The sequence below is a fragment of the Lithobates pipiens genome, unplaced genomic scaffold (assembly GCF_037356315.1).
Source record: "Lithobates pipiens isolate NorthernLeopardFrog02 unplaced genomic scaffold, aLitPip1_a1.2 Scaffold_28, whole genome shotgun sequence".
Lineage (NCBI taxonomy): Eukaryota > Metazoa > Chordata > Amphibia > Anura > Ranidae > Lithobates > Lithobates pipiens.
In genome coordinates, this window is record NW_027507789.1 from 208,010,357 (window position 1) to 208,033,191 (window position 22,835).

The 22,835-nt window shown below is 43.3% G+C and overlaps 1 non-coding gene across 1 annotated transcript; it reads right to left on the reverse strand.

Annotated features, from left to right (window-relative positions):
• Positions 1–21,891: 21,891 nt before the first annotated feature.
• TRNAG-UCC (transfer RNA glycine (anticodon UCC)) lies at positions 21,892–21,963 on the reverse strand. Its single transcript has one exon. It is a non-coding gene; the product is annotated as a tRNA-Gly (tRNA).
• Positions 21,964–22,835: the final 872 nt, after the last annotated feature.

Consider the following 22,835-nt stretch of genomic DNA (forward strand, 5'->3'; position numbering starts at 1 on the left):
CATCCTCAGTCCTGGATAAGGGTGAGTACTCCCAAGGGTCGTTGGCAGATATCCTCCAAACTCAAGGGTGATGTTGTTTTAAGATCCAACGTATCGAAGCTTTATGTTGTAAAATAGAGGCTCATACGGATGGTACATAAAAAAGAAAAAGAAAGCAAAGGGGCTCCAGATGGTGCAGATCAAAAAAACCTGTTGGTTTTATTAAAAATATGTAAAGTACAAAAAATATAAAAGTGATCACAAAGAAAACTAGGAAAAAACAATGTGGGGTGCACGTAATGCTGTCCGACGCATTTCGACACTAACGGTCATCAACAGTGTCTCTTATAATAACCCCCCCCAATTACCTCAGTGTCTCTTATAATATCCCCCCCCATTTACCTAGGTGTCTCTTATAATATCCCCTCCCAATTACCTCAGTGTCTCTTACTATACCCCCCCAATTACCTCAGTGTCTCTTATAATATCCCCCTCCCTATTACCTCAGTGTCTCTTACTATACCCCCCCAATTACCTCAGTGTCTCTTATAATTACCCCCCCTATTTACCTCAGTGTCCCTTAAAATTTGTCTCCCCCACATTTACCTCAGTGTCTCTTATATCCCCCCCCCATTACCTCAGTGTCTCTTATAATATCCCCCCCATTACCTCAGTGTCTCTTACTATACCCCCCCATTACCTCAGTGTCTCTTATAATATCCCCCCATTTACCTCAGTGTCTCTTATAACATCCCCCCCCAATTACCTCAGTGTCTCTTACTATACCCCCCCGCACAATTAACTCTGTGTCTCTTATAATATCCCCCCCCCAATTACCTCAGCGTCTCTTATAATATCCCCCCCCAAATTACCTCAGTGTCTCTTATAATATCCCCCCCCCCAATTACCTCAGTGTGTCTTACTATACCCCCCCCGCACAATTACCTCGGTGTATCTTCTAATACCCACCCCCAAATTACCTCAGTGTTTCTTATAATATCCCCCCCCCCACACAATTACTTCAGTGTCTTTTATAATATCCCCCCCCATGACCTCAGTGTCTATTATAATATCCCCCCCCCTCCCAATTACCTCAGTGCCTCTTATAATATCCTCCCCCGCACAATTACCTCGGTGTCTCTTATAATACCCCCCCCCCAATTACCTCAGTGTCTTTTATATCCCCCCCAATTACCCCAGTGTCTCTTATAATATCCCCCCCCCATTACCTCAGTGTCTCTTACTATACCCCCCAATTACCTCAGTGTCTCTTATAATATCCCCCCCCCCCCAATTACCTCAGTGTTTCTTATAATATTCCCCCCCCCCCAATTACCTCAGTGTCTTTTATAACTGGGAATACTGCTACCGGAAGTGACGCTGGTGGAGCTCGCTGCTCGTTTTTACATTGCCTTCAAATATTGCACTTTTTTAAAATACTACACTATAGGGCAGTGATGGTGAACCTTGGCACCCCAGATGTTTTGGAACTACATTTTCCATGATGCTCACCTACACTGAAGAGTGCACGAGCATCATGGGAAATGTAGTTCCAAAACATCTGGAGTGCCAAGGTTCGCCATCACTGCTATAGGGCATCCTTCCTTTATGCTTTAATCCTACATACTCGGCAGGAGACCACCTATGGCGAATACCCCAAAGTGACTCTCAAAGAGGCCACGCACCATATAGGGTGCAAGAGAGGGACGCCAAACAGGAATTGCCATATTAGGATCCATAAAGGGAAAAGACCTCCAGGGACACCTAAAGATATACTCAATATATGCTGTAACCTTACAGCAGTAAGGTAAGGGGACATCCATAAATTGATCATCTAGGATCACACGGAAAATTACGTCACCCCACTGAACTCCGTTGGATCACCTTAATCACCACCCATTACATTGAAGAACACCTAGCACTTTATTTTCACCTGTAGTTTATTTCATCTCATGCGATTTTTTTATTTTAAGTTTATGTATGTTCTATGCGACTTATGATATAGTCTCTACACGGCTCGCTTGCACCTTATGCGATTGTGTATAGTTAGCACTTTACTTCACTATATGCACCTTTATATGGACATTTGATATAAATACCCTTCCGTCGACCTAGACGATTGTTCAAATTGTGCTTTCTTCCACTTGGATTCAGCCCTCAGCACTACTGCACTTTGTCGTTTTTTTTTTTTCAACAAATTTTATTACTCTTTACGTATTTTAATTTAATTTTAAATATAAATTTTTGCACCTTCTATTATCTCCATATAATATCACCATTTTTTATGAATTATTTTTACCTGTGTGTATTGATGTGTATGCCAAATTACTGATCCAAGAGACTATATGATAATTACGTTATTACATTTTACTTTTGTCATATATCTGATGTACTACTAGCCGCCATTCACTTACCTGTATATACACTTTTAACTATTAACTATACTTACTTTGGCCACCTTGTTGGTTTTACTAGGATTTTATCTCTACATGTTTACACAATACACAACTATTGTAAATTTACATATCCTCTAGTACAGCGCACCACTATCCTTGTACCAATCTCTCTTTTCGGGTTCAGACATTTCCCTCCAGTGAGTGCAGCAGTACCCCATTCCACAAATAATTTTTTTCATTTTGGCGCAGGAATACCTTTTTACTATTTTTATAATATCCTCCCCCCAATTACCTCAGTGTCTCTTACTATACCCCCCCCCCCCCCGCACAATTACCTCGGTGTCTCTTATAATATCCCCCCCCCCCCAATTACCTCAGCGTCTCTTGTAATATCCCTACCCCCAAATTACCTCAGTGTCTCTTATAATACCCCCCCCCCCCCATTACCTCAGTGTCTTTTATAATATCCCCCCCCCCCCAATTACCTCAGTGTCTCTTAATATACCCCCCCCCGCACAATTACCTCGGTGTCTCTTATAATATCCCCCCCCCCCCAATTACCTCAGTGTCTCTTATAATATCCCCCCCCCACACAATTACCTCAGTGTCTTTTATAATACCAACCCCCCCACACAATTACTTCAGTATCTTTTATAATATCCCCCCCCCCATTACCTCAGTGTCTTTTATAATACCCCCTACAATTACCTCAGTGTCTCTTATAATATCCCCCCCCCCCACATTTACTTCAGTGTCTTTTATAATATCCCCCCCCCCAATTACCTCAGTGTCTCTTATAATACCCCCCCCCCACAATTACCTCAGTATCTCTTATAATATCCCCCCCCCATTACCTCAGTGTCTCTTATAATATCCCCCCCCCCCATTACCTCAGTGTCTCTTATAATACCCCCCAATTATCTCAGTGTCTCTTATAATACCCCCCACAATTACCTCAGTGTCTCTTATAATATCCCTCCCCCCCAATTACCTCAGTGTCTCTTATAATACCCCTCCAATTACCTCAGTGTCTCTTATAATATCCCCCCCCCCCATTATCTCAGTGTCCCTTACTACCCCCCCACAATAATTACCTAAGTGCCCTCCTTTCTACTCCCAACACGACCCCCTTTTTCCAGTTACCTCAGTGCCCCCTTTACTACCCCCCCTCATTACTTCATGGTACCCCCTTTTTCCAACTACCCCACCTTCTAATTACCTCAGTGTCCCTATATATCCCCCTCAACTACCTTAGTGTCCCCTTCTACACACACAGCCAATTGCATAAATATCCCGTATCCCTTTCTACACCCCTACAATTAAAGTTTCCTCTTCTACCCCCCCTCCTTCAATTACTGCCCCTTTTCTGTCCCGTTCTACCCCCTCCAATTCCTTCATAGCCATTTCCTTTACCAACTACCACCGACTTCCCTTTCTAACCACACCATCAGTGACATCGGTGTCCCCTTCTATCCTAGGTCCCCCCATGTCCCCTTTTACCCTTTTATCCTACAATTACCTAAGATCCATCCTCAGCCCAACCCCCCCCCCCCCCCAAATTACCTCTCAGTGTCACTATTCTCTCCCCTCTCCATTTACAACAGCATCCCCTTCTACCCCCCCCCCCCCCCCCAATCTTCACCACCACCATTTCTTTTCCTGTGTATTTATAAAGCTGCAAAGTTAAAAAACAAAATTGATAGCATTGAAAAAATAAAAAAAGACACAACAAAAATGGAAAAAAAATAGACACAACAAAAATCGAAAAATGAAAAAAAGAAAAAAAAACAAAAAAGTGTGAGTAAAAACACCAAACCATGTCTGCAGGCCCTTTAAAAAAAGAAAGGTTAGAAATGAAGTGAAATCAATGGAATAGGCGATCAGTGGTAAAAGTGGAGCTGTCAGGATAGAAGGACAGAAGCTGGATTGTTTGTGAAGGTCGTCGTTTTGCTATTTTGGTAATTTCCGGATAATAATAAGAACCTCTCAGTTCACTACAAAAAACAAACAAACAAAACAACACTGAAATGGCAATTCTCACATTTCTAGCCTGGTTCATTTTATTTGTAAAGTTGAACCAATGAGAGCGGCTATGCTCCTGATTGGACAAAATAACACATCCTCACCTTTCTTAGATGCAACCAATCACAACATAGGGTTGTGTGTTACAGTGGGGAGCATTGTGCTGCAGAAGGTGTTACTGCAATGAGGTGGTGTGAGGCCAACCTTAGATATCAGGGATCTCCAAACCACGGCCTGCGGGCTGAATCCGGCCCACTGAAGAGTTTAATCTGGCCCACAGCTAGGGTCAGTGGCCCCTCACACAGGTCTTCTGCTTCTCCCCATCATCCCCTGGCTGCCCTGTCATTGTACTGCTATCGGTTGCTAGGACTGCCGGTGTCCTAACAACCAACCCATTAATACTCTCCCTTACATCAGAGTCCCCCCTTAAAGGAGAGTCCTCACCTGAGTTCCCCCTACATCAGAGTCCATCCTTGAATGAGAGTCCTAATCAGAGCCCCCCTTAAATGTGTTTTCCCATTAGAGTCCCCTCCTTCATGAGAGTCCCCTCTTACATGAGAGGCCCCTCCTACATGAGAGTCCCCATCAACGTTCCCTATTACATGAGAGGCCCTTTAAGAGACTCCATCAGAGTCCCCCCCAAACACACACCGGGGGGTTCAGATCCAATCCCCCCCTTACATGGGAGTATTCACCTGAGTCCCCCCTTACATGAAAGTCCTCATCAGGGCCCCCCTTACATGTGTTTCTCCATCAGAGTTCCTTCTTACATGAGTGTCTCTATCAAAGTCCCCTCTTATATGAGAGTCCTTACGGGAGACCTCATCAGAGCCCACCCCCCAACCAGGGTCCAGATCAGAGGCCCCCCCTTACATGAGAGTATTCATCCGAGTCCCCCCTTACAAGAAAGTCCTCATCAGGGTTCCCCTTACATGTGTTTCTCCATCAGAGTTCCTTCTTACATGAGTGTCTCTATCAAAGTCCCCTTGTACATGAGAGTCCTCACAAAAGACCCAATCAGAAAACATCAGTGTCCAGATCAGAGCCCTCCTTACATGAGAGTCCCCATCAGAGTCCACTCATATATGAGAGTATTCATCATGTCCCCTGTTACATTAAAGTACTTCTTCACAGTCTCCTCTTACATCTAAGTCCCCCTCCCCCCTTACATCATTGTCCAGATCAGAGTCCTCCTTTACATAAGAGTCTGCCACCAGGGTCCCTCCTTCAGGGTCCCTGCAGTTTTTTTTTCTCTCTGCTGAATACAAAAAAGCTCCAAGTAAAACATATTCATTCATTTGAATTTTATTTATTTATAACAAATATTTTTTTCTTGGCCCTCCAATCTTTGTAAAGTACACACTGTGCCCCTTGTACGGAAAAGTTTGCAGATCCCTAATTTAAAGGTTAACAACAAGCGTAACCTATTGCAGCTTTACTAGTTCTTTATGCAAGTACAGAATACTATCTGTTGATCCTACCAGAAATGCAGTGTGCACTGAAAATATAGCTTAACCACTTGAGCTTGCCGACATTTTACCCCCCTTCATAACCAGGCCATTTTTTGCGATACGGCACTGTGATACGTTAACTGACAATTGCGCAGCCTTGCGACACTGTACCCAAATAAAATCCCCATTTTTTTCCCCCCTCAAATAGAGCTTTCTTTTGGTGGTATTTGATTGCCTCTGTGTTTTTTATTTTTTTGCGCTATAAACCGACAACTTTGAAAAAAAAAATAATAATAATATTTACTTTCTGCTATAAAACAATAATTAAAATACAAAACAAAAAAAAAAACAAAAAAACAAGCCAATATGTATTCTCCTACATATTTTTCTTAAATTTTTTTTTCAAATAAGTCCTGGTTCACACCCGTGGCATTTTTAGTGCTTTTTGCTGATTTGCACTGCAGAACGTGTTCCATAGGACACCATGTTAAATGGACTGTAGTGCAAATCTGCAAAATGCAAAAAGCACTAAGCATATATTGATTGGTTTGCATAAAAGTTATAGCGCCTACAAACTATAGGACATTTTTTATTTTATTTTATTTTTTTTAATTTTTTACTAGTAATGGCAGCAATCAGCGACTTATATCGGGACTGCGGACATTCTGACACCGACTGATACTTTTTGAGACTTTTTTGGGGACCAGTGACACCAATACAGTGATCAGTGCTAAAAATATGCACTGTTACTGTACTAATGACTCTTTCATGGAAGGGGTTAACAGCAGGAGTGGTCAGAGTGTTTTACTATACGGTGTGTGGTGCTTTTACAAGGGGAATAGATGGAAGGTATACCCTGCTTTGTAGAGACACAAACTCCATCCCTTCCCTCTTGTCAGAACGGCGATCTGCCTTGATTACATAGGCAGACCACCGCTCTGCCAAACGTTTGGAGGGTGCCGGTGGACATTGGGTACCATGCACCCACCAATCAGCTTCTGCTGTGTGTAATCACAGTGGAAGCGAGCCGCCAGTGGCGTGCATCCTACCCAGAAGTGTTGGATCATGCATATACAATATATTTTATATATACAGTATATATATATATATATATATATATATATATATATAACACATGATCCAGCACACAGATGCTGCCCTGTAGCAGTAAAACCGCTATAGTGCAGACGGGAAACGGTTAAACAGCACTATCAGCCTTTGCAGTTCTCTTCTGTAGACTACAGAACACTATCCCCTGTGTAATGGAGATGAGGAGTGGGGAGGAGCCTGGGGTGACAACGCTGCTCCTCCAAGATACAGCTCAGGGGGTGTAGTCACCCTAAGACAGGAATTTTGTTACTGGCAGGATCACCCAGTGAAATTAAAGGGAAATAATCCTAAACAAAAGCAGTCGCCACATCTGGTGAACTGTAATGCATTATATTGTAATATCTTGGTGAAGATGCTCTGTAAGCTGTGGTGGGGTTACCGTTACCGTCCTGTGTGCGGGAACGCTTTTTTGTTGTTGTAGACGTTTATCTCTTATTTCTGATGGTTTCGTTACTAAAATGTCTCCTCTCGTTGTTTTAGGGATCTGTAAGGTAACTGGCTTTTGACAAAGGAAATAACTGAAGCAGATCTTTAAAGACCTCAGAGATGCTGAAAGAGATGGTTACAAGTGTCCCAGCAAATAGCACATGCAAGGTATGGAAACCTCAGGTTCTGTTCCCTCTAATTGCTCTTAAAGTAGAACTCCAGCCAAAACCTTTTTTCCTTTGTTTTGACTGGGGAAATGTTAGAACATCTGTCTTATTTTCATTACTGTCGCTGTCCATGCTGGGAAGATTCCCCTCACTTCCTGTCCTAGACACACAACAGGGTGTGAGCAGAAATCTTAAAGTTAGCCCACAGATGACAATTGTCAACAGATCGTTTGCCCCTGTTGGGAGATTCTCCTTCCATTGCTGTTCCTGTGACTCCTTAAAGGGGTAGTAAACTCTGTTACACCATAATAACTATAATAAGGCTTACCTGTAGGTATAGTGAATGTCTTCTAAACTTGCACTGTTTAGAAGATATTCAGAGTGCATGCAGCTGGTGATATCACCGGAGCATGCGCTCTGAAGATCTGGCATACAGTGCCTGACCTTCAGAGCCTAGGCGGTAAATGGCGGTGGCGTCATCGTACCTCGGCCACTCATGTAGCTGCAGGCCACGAACCCGGAAAGAAGACCAGGTGACACAGTGGTGTAGTGGTTAGCACTCTCGCCTAGCAGTAAGAAGGGTCACTGGTTTGAATCCCAACCACGACACTACCTGCCTGGAGTTTGCATGTTCTCCCTGTGCCTGCGTGGGTTTCCTCCGGGTACTCTGGTTTCCTCCCACACTCCAAAGACATGCAGGTAGATTAATTGGCTTCTGTCCAAAATTGGACCCTAGTATATGAATGGGGACCTTGGATTGTGGGCTCCTTGAGGGTAGGGACTGATGTGAGTGTGCAATGTACAGGGATAGGGACAATTGTAGACACTCACTCAGGTTGAACTGGATGGACTGGTGTAACTATGTGAAGATGGACAGTGCACCAGTGAATGCTATTGTCTTTGCAGGTTTTTTTCTTTCTCGTACATCACGGGACACAGAGACTCAGTAATTACTGATGTGTTATAGGGAATCACTAGGTGATTGGACACTGGCACACCCTAGACAGGAAGTTCAATCCCCCATATAACCCCTCCCCCTACTGGAGGTACCTCAGTTTTTTCACCAGTGTCTTAGGTGTTGGTCACAAGTAAGATGTGCTGTGCTGAGCTCCGCTGGAATATCTTTACTGGGGCCAGCTATGGAACTGGATCCATTCGAAGTGTCTTTTCCCGACCGAATTGGATGGTACCCGGGCCTCGTGTCCGAGTAAATTAGGTTTTACCTGTAACGCTTCTCCTTTTAGAGAGCTGGTCCCTGGGACCCAGTATTTGTTTTTTTTAGCCATATTCCTGGCAGGGTGCTTTACGGGCCCAGAACTTGCGGATCCCCCTATTCAAGGGGGCCCCAGTCTCTGGAGGTTTTTTCCTAACGGAGCCCACCGTGAGAGGTGAAGATTGGGTCTGTTATTCAAACCCTGCAGCTGGATAAGGTAAGGGAGACTCCTCAAGAATTTTTCTAATTCTAGTAGGTTTTCTCCTTTTAAGTATATGTATGCTATGCCTATAGTCGCCACCGGGGGCTGTCAAGAGCACATACCTTTCATGCCTGATCTGTCTGCTTGGTGCCCTCCAGCCATGCTCCAGGAAGGATGAAGGTAAGGGTTTTTTTTTCCTTCTGGGATTCTCCCTCCACGGATTAGGGGACTGAGACAGGCCTGGGCAGAGAGCGGTAACATACCGCACCACCCACCGCCGTTCGCCGCCGCCATTTACAGGGGCTGCAGCTGCTTCTGGCACTTCAGCCCCTGTATACATTACACAGGAGTTTTTTTCCTCAACCATAAACGATTTAGAGGAAAGATTAGTGGCCTTAATCGCATCTTCACTCAGTGGAAGAAAACGCACTAGGCCCCTCTCTGTCACCCAGGACCCTCAGAGTGAGGAACTCTGGGATAATCAGAGGATCAGGAGGAGACTGATGATTCCACTTCTGAGGAATCTAGTGGAGAAGGGCCCTCTTCAGCTTCTCAGGATGAGAAGATGTTGGTGCAAATTCTTGCTGGATTGGTCCGTTCCACATTTAAGTTACCCGTACCTGAGTCAGTTAAAGAACCCACTTCTTCTCTGGGTTCACTGAAACCTCCTCAAACTGCACATGCCTTTCCTGTTCATGGTTTACTGGAAAACTTACCAGTGGCTTTGTGTTTTGCTGTTCATGCTATCAGAGATTCTATCCTTCAGACCTCTCGCCTTACGCTTGGGTTGGTGCACATGCGTAGAATCTTATGGCTGAAAAATTGGTCAGCCGAATCACCATGTAAGAAACTCCTGGCGGGATTTCCCTTTGTGGTGCAAAACTGTTTGGAGAGGATTTGGACAATTATATCCAAAGGATCTCTAGTGGGAAAAGCACCCTTTTACCAGTCAAGAAAAGGAGTAAACGTATCTCCTTTAAAAGGGCGCTTTCTCCAGTGCCAGGGTCATCAGCCTCCAGGCAGTCACGACGGCCTCCTCTGTCAGGCTCAAAGGTTAAAACTCAGCATTTTGTCTTGAAGACCTTCTCACCCAGGACTTATTTTGTCCCTGGGGTTGACTCTACGATCTCCTTATGAAGGGCGCCCCCCCTCACTCGAGGGGGGGTGTCAGGTCACCTTGAGGCGAGGTGACAGATGCACACCGTAGGGATCAGGAGTGCACCGCAAGGTTGTGGACCCTACGGCTGACTGCTGCGGACGGGAGACAGATCCCACTGGGGTTAGAGAGTAAGATTCCCTGGGAAGCGGAGCCTAAGGCCGCGTACACACGCGCGGACTGTTGGCCCAACCTTGTCCGCTGAACAGTGTTTGGGCGGACAGTCCGCTCGTGTGTGGGCTTTCAGCGGACAGTTTCAGCGGACAGTTGGACGGACAAGGTTTTACGGAAATTCCGAAAAACTGTCCGCTGAAACCTTGTTTCAACGAACAGTCCGCCCGTGTGTAGGCTCAGAAAGGATTTTCAAGCCGAAAGTTATAATGCAGTGTATAGGACGTCGTATTTTGCGTCCCGTCGTACGTGCCGTTCACGTCATCGCGCACGGTTTCAGCAAACTGTTCGTTCGTCGTGTGTGGCCATGTCCGTCCATGCTAAGTTTGAGCGGACTGTTCGCTCAAACTGTTGGACGGACAAAGTTGGGCCAACAGTCCGCGCGTGTGTACGCGGCCTAAGAGCCAGCAGGTGTTCACCAGTGCCTCTAGTGGTGAGGATGGACTTGGCTGCAACTGGCTCCAGGTCGTGACCCCCAAGGTCCCCCAGCTCACACCCACAGTAGGCAACAGGAGGATAGGGATAGTGAGAGATAAAGCCAAGGTCGGGGCCACAAGCAGACAGGAATAGTCAGGGACACACCAATAGGTCAGGATCACAGGCAAACAGGGATAGTCAAGGACACGCCAAAGTCGGTAACGGAACAACAGACGAGCACACGGCAGGTAACAGGAAGCTAAACACACAAAGGAATACACAATGGTTGATCAGCAGGGCTGGCCTGCAGTGCACAGGTTAATATAGAGCTCCCTGATAGGAGCTAGGGTGGAGCCATGCCAGAGGATGGATTACAAAAGCAGACAGGTGAGGGTCGGCTGGTCTCTAGATGAACACATGGAAACAGGTAAGCAGACAAACTATTGCATAACCATGACAGGGGGAAGACTACTAAAGTTCTCAGGGCTCTGACAGGAGGAATTTCGGGACAAATGGATGGTCTCCACAATAACTCTAGGTTACAAACTAGAATTCCGAGAATTCCCTTCTCCTTAATTCCTCAGATCAAATGTACCCAGAGACGCAGAGAAAAAGAAGTCTCTCTTTCTAGCTTTGGAGCGACTATTGTCGCAAAAAGTAATCATGGTAGTTCCCATGCAAGAGCAGGGAATTGGGTTTTATTCAAACCAAAGCCAAACGGAGACCCATTCTAGATCTCAAAGATCTAAACTGATTTCTAAAGATACAGTCCTTTCGCATGGAATCGATCCGATCGGTAGTATCCATCCTGCAAGCAGGAGAACTTCTGGCATCAATAGACATCAAGGATGCGTACCTGCATGTACCTATTTTCCCCGCTCATCAAAAATTCCTGTGTTTCGAAGTAGAAAAACGCCACTTTCAGTTTGTAGCTCTGCCTTTCGGGCTAGCTACTGCACCTTGGGTGTTTACAAAGATCTTGGCCCCTCTTCTGGCCCGATTAAGGGCCCAAGGTATAACAATAATAGCATACCTAGACGATTTGCTCTTGATAGACCAGTAGGTAGCCCGCCTGGACCAAAATTTGGTCACCAGAATCAACTACTTAGAATGCCTAGGTTGGGTCCTCAACTTTAAGAAGTCTTCTTTAAAACCAGTAAAAAGACTAGAGTATTTGGGTCTGGTGATAGATACAGCCCAGCAGAGGGCATTGCTCTTGGACATCCCATCAGTAATTACTGAGTCTCTGTGTCCCGTGATGTATGAGAAAGAAAATAGGATTTTTATAACAGCTTACCTGTAAAATCCTTTTCTTTTGAGGTACATCACGGGACACAGAGGTCTCTCCCCTCTTCTAATACACTTATATTGCTTGATTTTCGTGGTCAGTATAGAGAGTGGATACAGGAAGTGGCAAGTTCAGGGAGCTTTTTTTTACAGTTTAGAGGGGGGCAGATTATGCAGCATAAGCACTGTACTGTGTAATCTGCTTTAAGGGACCAGGATCTGTATATATTTTTTTTGTGGGGGGGGGGGGTTAACAAACACTTTAATAATCTGACAGAAATAAAAATGATAAAAACATCCTTTCTTGCTCTAGAACAGTGCAGTTCCCTTCACAGCCAATAGGTGGCGATCTATGCTAAAAGCATCTGAGACGGTCTAAGTCAGGGGTAGGGAACCTCGGCTCTCCAGCTGTTTTGAAACTACAAGTCCTGGTCTAAGTCTAGGATGTCCAAATCCCCCAAAAAATGTAATATTTAGGCTTAATGTAAACGGGACGTTTTACAACCTCCCCTGAACGATTTAACTTGACAGATAGTAAACGACGTTTAAAAACGTCCGTTTTGCTGCATTTACATGTCACGTTTAGCCGCATTTCCGTTTAGGAGCATTTAAAAAAAATAATTTTTCAAATACTCAAAAATGTATCTCCACTGGAAGTGCAAAATCACGTAAAGGTACATGTTTTTGCACAGGAGAGCCACTTTGTCGCCGTATGTGTACTGTGTACGGTCGGCAAGCGGTAAAAGAAAAAAGCCTTTGCCGTACGAGAATTTTCGTACATTGTTTCTATCCTCGTTTCCGACTTGCTGTGAAACATTGTGGAAAAACCGGCCCTATCGTTCGCCTGAATTTTTCATAGTGTGTACAAGGCTCCTAATCTCCGTAACATGGAGAGAAGGTGTTCTGTAGTCCAGGGAGCTGGTGACAATGTAACTGATAATAGCGCACCTTTGGGGTAGGTCTCGCTGGTGGCAGCCTGATAGGTCACCCCCGCACTGCCTGTGTTAACCCTAAAAAGACTGACTCCTGTCTAAACTGGCCCTAGTATGTGTATGTATGAATGTGAGTTTGCCATGATTTTGATGCGACTTGAAGCAATGCCTGTGTAATCTTGAGTTCTAGGGACCTCAAGTCACATCAAAGTCGGACTAAAGTAGTGCAGGGACTAGTTTGAAGTTGCCAGCGGCCAGGAAAGCGGCCGATCAGACCGACCTGTGTCAGATCAGCTGCATGGGAGACTAGAGGAGAGATTTGGGGTCTCCATAAAGAGGACCTGTCACGGCCCATGCTGTCTCAAGGGATGTTGTTCATCCCTTGTGATAGCAAATACAGCAGTGGTAATTTTGACATCGAATTTCAAATTTAGTTTTAGTTATAGTCTTTTGACTAAAATGGCATTTTAGTTTTAGTCGTATTTTAGTCATCTGAGTTGTTTTAGTTTTAGTCGTATTTTAGTCTACTAAAATCCCCAGTTCATTTTAGTCGACTAAAATCTGATGGGTTTACAGTGTAGTTAAATTTTAATGTATTATTTCTTTAGGGCTGCCAAACATTATCTACTCCTGGAGTAAAAATCGAATAAGATGTTTATTATTTTTTTTATTTTTTATTTTTATTTTTTTTTATTATTTATGGTATTAAAGGGGTTGTAAAGGTTCATTTTTTATTTTCTACATAGGTTCCTCTAAGCTAGTGCATTGTTGGTTCACTTACCTTTTCCTTTGATTTCCCTTCTAAATGTTTTTTTTTCTTTGTCTGAATATCTCACTTCCTGTTTCTCCTCAGTAAACTTCTCACCATCATCCGAGCTGGTGGTTAGCCAGAACAGCTTACTGAACAGCTTACTGAGGAGGAACAGGAAGTGAGAAATTCAGACAAAGAAAACAAAGAAAAAAAACATTTAGAAGGGAAATCGAAGGAAAAGGTAAGTGAACCAACAATGCACTAGCTTAGAGGAACCTATTTAGAAAATAAAAAACGAACCTTTACAACCCCTTTAAGGTTTAGCCGTCGTGATATATATTCAATTTCGTTTTAGTGGTAGTCTTTTGATTAAAATGTCATTTTAGTTTTAGTTGTATTTTAGTCATCTGAATTGTTTTAGTTTTGGTCTTATTTTTGTCGACTAAAATTGTATTAATTTAGTCGACAAAAATATTATAGACAGTATTGTACAGTTATTACAAAAAAAAAAAGTGTAATAAATTTTAAAATTAAAAAAAAATAAAATTTTTTATAAAATAAATAGAAAAAATTAAAAGTGCCCCCCGTCCCACCGGGCTTGCGTGCAAGTTCGAACGCATACGTTACTGTCACACGCATATGTAAACGGTGATCGCACCACACGTGTAAGGTATTGTCGCGAACGTCACAGTGAGAGCAATAATTCTTTCACTAGACTTCCTGTGCAATGCTAAACTGGTAACCTGTAAAGGCGTTTAAAGCATCGACTATGGAGAATTTTAACACCATAGTTTGCCGCCATTCCACGGGCAGATGCAATTTTGAAGTGTAACATGTTCGGGAATCTATTTACTTTGTGTAACATCATCTTTGATAGAATACAAAAAAATTGGGCTAACTTTAGTGTTTTGGAATGTCTGCCATTTTATTGTATAGGGCCTCTGCTAAAAAAAAATGATATATATATATATATATATATGTGCAGTAATTTTACGGGAATGCTAACTGTAGTACAGTGTTAATTTTATAGACGAAAGTATTTTCAATCATAGTTTTTGTCAGCTGCATGTTTTCAGTGATGAAAATGAAACGGAAATGAAATTCAAATTAAGTCAGCTGACAAACGATGATAAATATCGATTCTAATTTTCTTCAACGAACGAAAACGGAACAAAGCTGTGAGGGAGGGAGGTTTATCCACCTGAACTTGCGTTTTTCTCTGAACACCGCCTGTCTGTTAAAGCCCCAGCCCCCTATCGCTACCGGCAAGCTGTATTGGCTGAGAGATGCAGTCCTTTCCCTTTCTTATGCAGTTCCACATTTTACTACATTCATTCACGCTATCTCTTTGGTGCCCTCTGCTGGCCTTTTCTAAATTGGCAACACAATTCCACCCCAGTTTCATGCCAATACCAAATCTTCCCAAATCCAATTTCATGGCAATAATAATAATAATAGCACAATAAAGTTTAAGCATATATTGTACTATTGCACTATCACATAAGAATACGCGGAGGCTGCTGAAAGAAAAAAAAATATTTTCTTTGTTTTTTTTAAATAATATTTAATGTTTATAATATATTCAGTTAATATGTGCAATAGCATTACAGTCAATAGAGTTTACAGTTTTTTTAAAAAATTTTTTTTTTTTTAACCACTTGACCGGAAGATTTACCCCCCTTCATGACCAGGACATTTTTTGCTACACGCCACTGTGTTACTTTAACTGACAATTGCGCGGTCATGCAACACTGTACCCAAATTAAATTGATATCATTTTTTTCCCCCACAAATAGAGCTTTCTTTTGGTGGTATTTTATCACCACTGGATTTTTTATTTTTTGTGCTCTCAACAAAAAAAGGTCGACAATTTTGAAAAAAAAAAACAATATGTTTTATTTTCTGTTATAAAACATAGCCAATAAAAAAATAAAATTTCTTTGGAAATTTGGGCCATTATGTATTGTGTTACATATTTTTGGTAAAACAAAAAAATCCCAATAAGCATATATTGATTGGTTTGCACAAAAGTTAGAGAATCTACAAACTATGGGATATATACTGGAATTTTTGATTGATAGCAGCAGGAGGCATTGGCTCCTTCTGCTGTCAATTAAATCCTGTGACACGGAAGCGGGGGAGGTGGGGCCGAGTCCCGCTGTCTGTGTCGATGGATGCAGCAGCGGGACTCGGGAGCGAGCCCGCACAGGTGCCCCCTCTCAGTGCCCTCGCTCTTTTTGTTTGATTGAGTGGCCACGCTTTCCCGCCTTTTGCTGTCAGAGCGTGCCTGGCAGCGATAAGCCCTGACAAATGCCAGTCACTCGATTCTGGGTGGCAGGAGGCTGGCCGGTCACCTCGGAGGTGGGTTGGTTCGTTGTTCTGTGTTCATTATTTTATCGGATGATAGAGATGACACAGATGCATGTCATTCTTTTTGGATTTAATTAGGAATTGTTTTAAAATTTGTTCCAGTTTATTTTTTATTCTTGTGATCCCTCTGTGGAGATTTCCCCTCACTTCCTGTCTGTGTGACAACAGGCGGGGGGTTGAGAGTGGTTGTCACTGGGACAGGAAGTGATAAGATCATTGGAGAACTAAAGTCACACCACACACAATTCTCCCAGAATTCCCCTCACCGGAGTCCAAGCCACACCCTCCACCACCGAAATAGTTTTACCGTCCTATAAATCCGCCCTCCGGGGGTCACCTTTATAGACATAATACTTCAAGGGGGTCCCGCTGCTGAGAATTCCCCTCACTTCCTGTCCTGACAGGAAATAAAGACCAATCTCCTTAATGGGGGAACAAACCAGTCTCTGTCCATCTCCTGTATCATGTCTGCAGTCTCTGACCATCTCCTGTAGTATATCTGCAGTCTCTGACCATCTCTTTTAGCATGTCTGCAGTCTCTGAGTGTCTCCTGTACTATGTCTGTAGTCTCTAACTGTCTCTTGCACTAAGTTTGCAGTTGCTGACCATCTCCTGTAGTATGTTTGCAGTCTCTGGTCATCTCCTGAATTATGTCTGCAGCCTCTGGTCATCTCGTATTCCATGTCTGCAGTCTCTGACCATCTCCTGTAATATGTCTACAGTCTCTGACCATCTCTTGTATCATGTCCGCAGTCTCTGACCATCTCCTCTATCATGTCTGCATTCTCTGACCATCTCCTGTAGTATGTCTGCACTCTAATGTATCAACATAGAAAGCCCAGTTCCAGTAGAATAAATAAAAGAATTACAAATAGATTTAAAAGTGACAATCTTTAATTCTAGAAAGATCATGTACCAGAGACAATGTATCGAAAATTCCAAACAGTGAAACCAAGGGATGTATGCTCACTTTACACTTCCTTTCCCCATGAAGTGGGCCGCAGGGCATTAAGGCCTCATTCACACCACACAAGGTATAAAGTTGGGCAATTTTACCGCATTTTTTTTACAGGTCAAAAGGTCACCAATGTAAAAAGCAGAAAAATGCCTGTAATCTGCCAAAAAAAAGTTCCAGAACTTGTTTGAGCTTTTGGAGTGGAGATGTGAACCATCTCCATACAGAATAATTGATTTTTTCCCCTCCAGCAATCTGTAGATTCAGGCTTCAAGTAGAGCTGCACGATTCTGGCTAAAATGAGAATCATGATTTTTTGCTTACAAGATAGTTCATGATTCTCTCATGATTCTCACGGCGTAACATCATCTTTCACATTAAAACAAAAAAAATTGGCTAACTTTACTGTTTTTTTTATTCATTGAAGTGAATTTTTTCCCCAAAAATTGCATTTGAAAGCCCGCTGGGCAAATACAGTGTGAGATAAAATATTACAGCAATTGCCATTTTATTCTCTAGGGTATCTGCAAAAATATATATAACGTTTGGAGGTTCCAAGTAATTTTCTAGCAAAAAATATTGATTTTAACTTAAAGCGGGAGTCCGCCGTTTTTTTTGTTTTGTTTTTAAAGCCAGCAGCTACAAATACTGCAGCTGCTGACTTTTAAAATAAGGACACTTACCCGCCCAGCGCGCCCGCGATGTTGGCACCCGAAGCCGATCTCTCGATCGTCTCTCGGGTGCTGCCGCCACCATCTTGGGTATGGGAATCAGGAAGTGGAGCCTTGCGGCTTCATTTCCCGGTTCCCTACTGCGCATGCGCGAGTCGCGCTGCGCAATAAGGATGGTCCCCGCTGTCTCTTTCCCAGCAGACAGCGGGGGGACCTTCGGAAAGTGGTGTCGATTCTGTGGAAAGGGGCGTAGCTTCTGCAGATATCTATGCCGGAAGTGGGTGCAGATACCTGTACTGTACAGGTACCTGCACCCCCTCCCCCCTGAAAGGTGGCAATTGTGGCGCCAAAGGGGGGAGGGTTCCAATGAGCGGAAGCTCCACTTTAGGGTGGAGCTCCGCTTTAAGAAAGAAGTGTCAGAAAAAGATTTAGACTTCAAGTGGTTAAACTTCCTGCATTTACAGGTTGTTGAAAACTTGGCAGTCTGCCCAGATTATTTATTTACACAAAAGTTCTATCCCTTTGATCTAAGAAGGAAGCTTAGCTACAATGTTGCAAGTTAAAAAAAACTTGTCAGACTGCCCAGATGTTTTCTTTTGACAGCTGAGTAAGCAGATAGTTTCTCCACTTGTTTATATGAAAGAATCGGCAACCTCTGTAGGAGAGATCACGATTTTTTAACGATTAATTGTGCAGCTCTAGCTTCAAGCTACAAAACGCTCAGGTGTGAATGGGGCCTGAATTGTTTTTTAGCTACAGAGGCACACATTAACTCCCGACAGACTCAATTTTTGGTGGAGGGCACTAGGTTTTGTTTAGAACTCAACTATTTTTCTTTTCAGGACAAATTCTACTTGCAGACTAGGGGCATGGAAATGGGTGCTAGTTTTGCCCCATGTTATGTGAACATCACCATGGGGCTGTGGGATGAGCATTTTATTTGGCATAATAATCACTTCCTTAGACATATTATCAATTGTAGAAGGTACATTGATGATGTGCTCCTTATATGGGATGGTGACAGGGAACTGTTTTTGTCCTTTGTTACTCAATGCAACATTAATGACCTAGGACTGAGGTCCACCCATGTGATCGATTCGGATCGGTTGATTTTTCTAGATCTGGAGTTATCGCATGATGTTGGTTCCATCATCACCAGAAATCATTCCAAGCCAGTTGGTGGCAACTCTTATCTCCATTATGCTAGTTGCCACCACCCAGCGTGGAAAGAAAATATTCCAAAAAGCCATTTTTTTCCGCTTAAAAGGAATTGTTCTAACCCTTAGGACTACATGCTTCAAAGCCATACATTGACTGAAAAATTCAAAGAAAAAGGATACCCTCAAGACCTCCTCACAGAGGCCTATGAATCCTGTTTGCAGAGCCATCCCAGGAATAGACCCAAGAAAACGCCTCCATCTAAGGGTGCAAGATTTATTACAGGGTTTTCATAGTAACTTTAGAGCGATTACCAGTGTTGTGAAGAAACACTGCCATATCCTCCGGTCTGACCCCACTTTGGATCCTCATCTTTCTGATGCACCCCAAGTGGTCTTTTCCGAAGGGCTCGGACTTTGAAAAATATTGTGGCACCCAGCATCCCAAAAACCATGTCCAAAAAATCGACAGAGATAAGAGGTTATTTTGATAATCGGGTGGGCATCTTTCAGTGCAAAAATAAGAGGTTGTATTACCTGCCAATACATTCAATTTGTGATATATGTTTTGAAATGTCCCTGTAACCTAGTTTATGTGGGCCGAACGATACGTACCAGAGTGAGGGAACACCATCGGTCCAATATTAAAGGAAAAGGAGAATACAGTGTATTGTGCCATTTTTCTATTTTTTATGAGAACTACAAAGTTTTGACAGTGCTAGCTATTGAGCACATACCAAAGGGGTCTCTCACAGATAACGAAAGATTCATGTTGTTGTGTAAAAGAGAATCCATGTGGATTTATGAATTAAATTCCCTTTCTCTCTATGGATTAAACGAGAACCTCAAATATTCATACTGTTATGGAATGAGATCTGGACACATTTCTTCCCTTGAGTTACTATATACATTTTATATATATATATTGATTCATTTTTATTCATTTTAACTAATCACATAATTAATACATTTTATAATTTTTTTTATTGCTTGTTATATTGTTGTATTGTCGAAGTTTCTTTCTTGGTTCATATGATGACTTGATACTTTGGTATTATTGGTTTACATATTTTAGCATAATTTTTGGCCATTATATTTCATTTAATCAGATTGTTACGTTTTTATTTATCATGTGACTTTTATCACTATTATTTACATTTGAGCATTGTTAAAATGTTCTTATTGTTAGAATTGTTTGCATTGTTCTCCAATGTTGGATTGTTAAACGGTAATCTGCGTGGGACTGCTGGAATGTCCCACCCTCTAGTACCCCTATTTAAGTCTCTGCTTCTGCTGCCTCTGATCACGTGACCTGACAAAGGGGTTAATCTCTGAAACATGTAGTCCCTCTGTGATTGAGCTCCGGCATCTGACATCTTCCTCTTCCTTTCATCTCTTCCTCATTGCCTTGTGATCGGTGACTGGCTTGATACCGTTTGGCAATTGCAGCTGTCAACTCGTGCATGGATTTGGCAGCTCTGCATCTCTCCCTGTCTCTGCTGCGCTCCATACCTGGACCGTATAGCCCCACATTGATCCATCGAGCTCCGGTATTTTGTGTCCTCCCCTGGGGCTCCCTGTCCCCTCCAGGATCCCCGGGACTTGACACAGCCCACTTCCATCTGGCTTTGCCTGGAATGGTTGGGAGCTGTGTATTTACCCATTGAGAACACCGCTACTCTCTATAAGCCCCAGGGTTTGAGACAACTTTCCACCTTTTCGGCTCTAAAGAGAACACACGGAAGTCGTGAGTCAGTGCTCACAGGGCACATTCCCTCCCTCCCCTTGGTTTCCCTGTTTGAAATTTTCAATACATTGTCTCTGGTACATGATCTTTTTCCATTTGGAATTAAAGATTGTCATTTTTAAATCACTTTTTTTTTATTATTCTACTGGAACTGCGCTGTTGGTTTACTCATCTGGTCTTTTGAGTTTGGGAGCAGGGAACGGAAAATTACAACAGTTTTACTCTCATTTTAATTACCTTGGATACATCTATGTGCCTGGGTCTTTTGTTGTTTCTTGTCTGCAGTCTCTGACCATCTACTGTACTATATCTGCAGTCTCAGACTGTCTCCTGTAGTATGTTTGCAGCCTCTAACCATCTCCTGTACTATGTCTGCAGTCTCTGACTATCTTTTGTGTCATGTTCGCAGTCTCTGACCATCTCCTGTAGTATGTCTGCAGCCTCTGACCATCTCCTGTAGTATGTCTGCAGTCTCTGACTATCTTTTGTGTCATGTTCGCAGTCTCTGACCATCTCCTGTAGTATGTCTGCAGCCTCTGACCATCTCTTGTCTCATGTCCGCACTGTCTCTGACCATTTCTAGTATCATGTCCACACTCTGTCTCTGACCCCATAGCTTTTCGCTTATATCTCATGGCCCCTATGGTAGATTCAAAGTAATCTTTGACCAGGACATAGACAGGAAGGGATCACAAGGACCCCATGATAGGTTTATAGTGATCTTCAACCAGGACATAGCCAGGAAGGACTCACATGGCCCCTATGGTAGGTTCATAGTAATCTCCGACCAGGACATAGCCATGAAGGACTCACATGGACCCTATGGTAGGTTTATAGTGATCTCCGACCAGGACATAGCCAGGAAGGGATCACATGGCACCTATGGTAGGTTCATAGTGCTCTCCGACCAGGACATAGGCAGGAAGGGATCACATATACCCTATGTTTGGTCCACTGTGCTTTCCGACCAGGACATAGCCAGGTGGGGAGTACATGGCCCTTATGTTAGGTCCATAGTGATCTCCGACCAAGACGACCAGGAAGGGATCACATGGACCCTATTGTAGGTTTATAGTGATCTCCAACCAGGACATAACCAGGAAAGGATCACATGGCCCCTATGGTAGGTTCATAGTGATCTCAACAAGGACATAGTCAGGAAAGGATCACATGGCCCCTATGGTTACAGCATTTTTTTAATTCCTGGCTAAAAACTTTTGCACAGTACTGTAGAGAACATTGTATATACAGATATGATGGGAATGGGGGAGTGGGTGACACTTACCAGGTGAGGCAGCCATCTTGTGAGATTGCGTTGGCCGGGAATTGAACCCGGGTCAACTGCTTGGAAAGCAGCTATGCTCACCGCTACACCACCAACGCGAAGTAGCATGTCTTTGGAGTGTGGGAGGAAACCGGAGTACCCAGAGGAAACCCACGCAAGCACAGGGAGAACATGCAAACTCCATGCAGATAGTGTCCAGGTCAGGATTAGGGCTATGGACCCCCGGCTAACAACTAAGCATCTGTGCTGCCCATATGCGGCCTCTGTCCTTTATGACCTGCCCCCGCTGAGCGGGGGATAAATCAGTGATGTATACAAAGCGCTTAGGAGGTGAAGCAGGCATCTTGGGCACAGTGAATTGACCCATTTAACCTACCAGCATGTCTTTAGGCTGTAAGAGGAAACCCACACAAACACAGGGAGAACATGCAGACTCCATGCAGACAGTATTCTGGTCAGGATATGAATCAAACACCCCAATGTTGCAAGGCAAAAGTACTAACTACTAAGCCTCTGTGCTGCCCAATCTTAGAGCAAAACATCACCTAAAAAGGGAAGTTCCGCTTTTCCTCCTCTTCCTCCTTCGGCTTTACATTTCCTAAAGGACCTGGAGATACAGGTCCATATTGTAGTTATGAATCTTTCATATTCTGTCCTGTAGGGGGAGTTTGTATGAACTGTTCTCATTCCATCAACCCTACAAATTAACTATCTATGCCTCCCTCGTGTTCATTAAATTCTTCCTCTTTAATATTCTGTCCTGTCCTGTAGGCTCTGAACGGTTCTCATTCCACCCACCCGACTGATGAGCCCTCCGTATCTCCTCACATTCTCTTTGAGTCTTCATATTCTTAAGTGACCTAGAGATGCAGATCCTTTTTTGTAGAGTGACCTGGAGCTACAGAGTTCTTCAGCTGTTGTAGGCCTCAGTGGTCACTTTGCCAATATCGGTGATGTCCTTCATATGGAA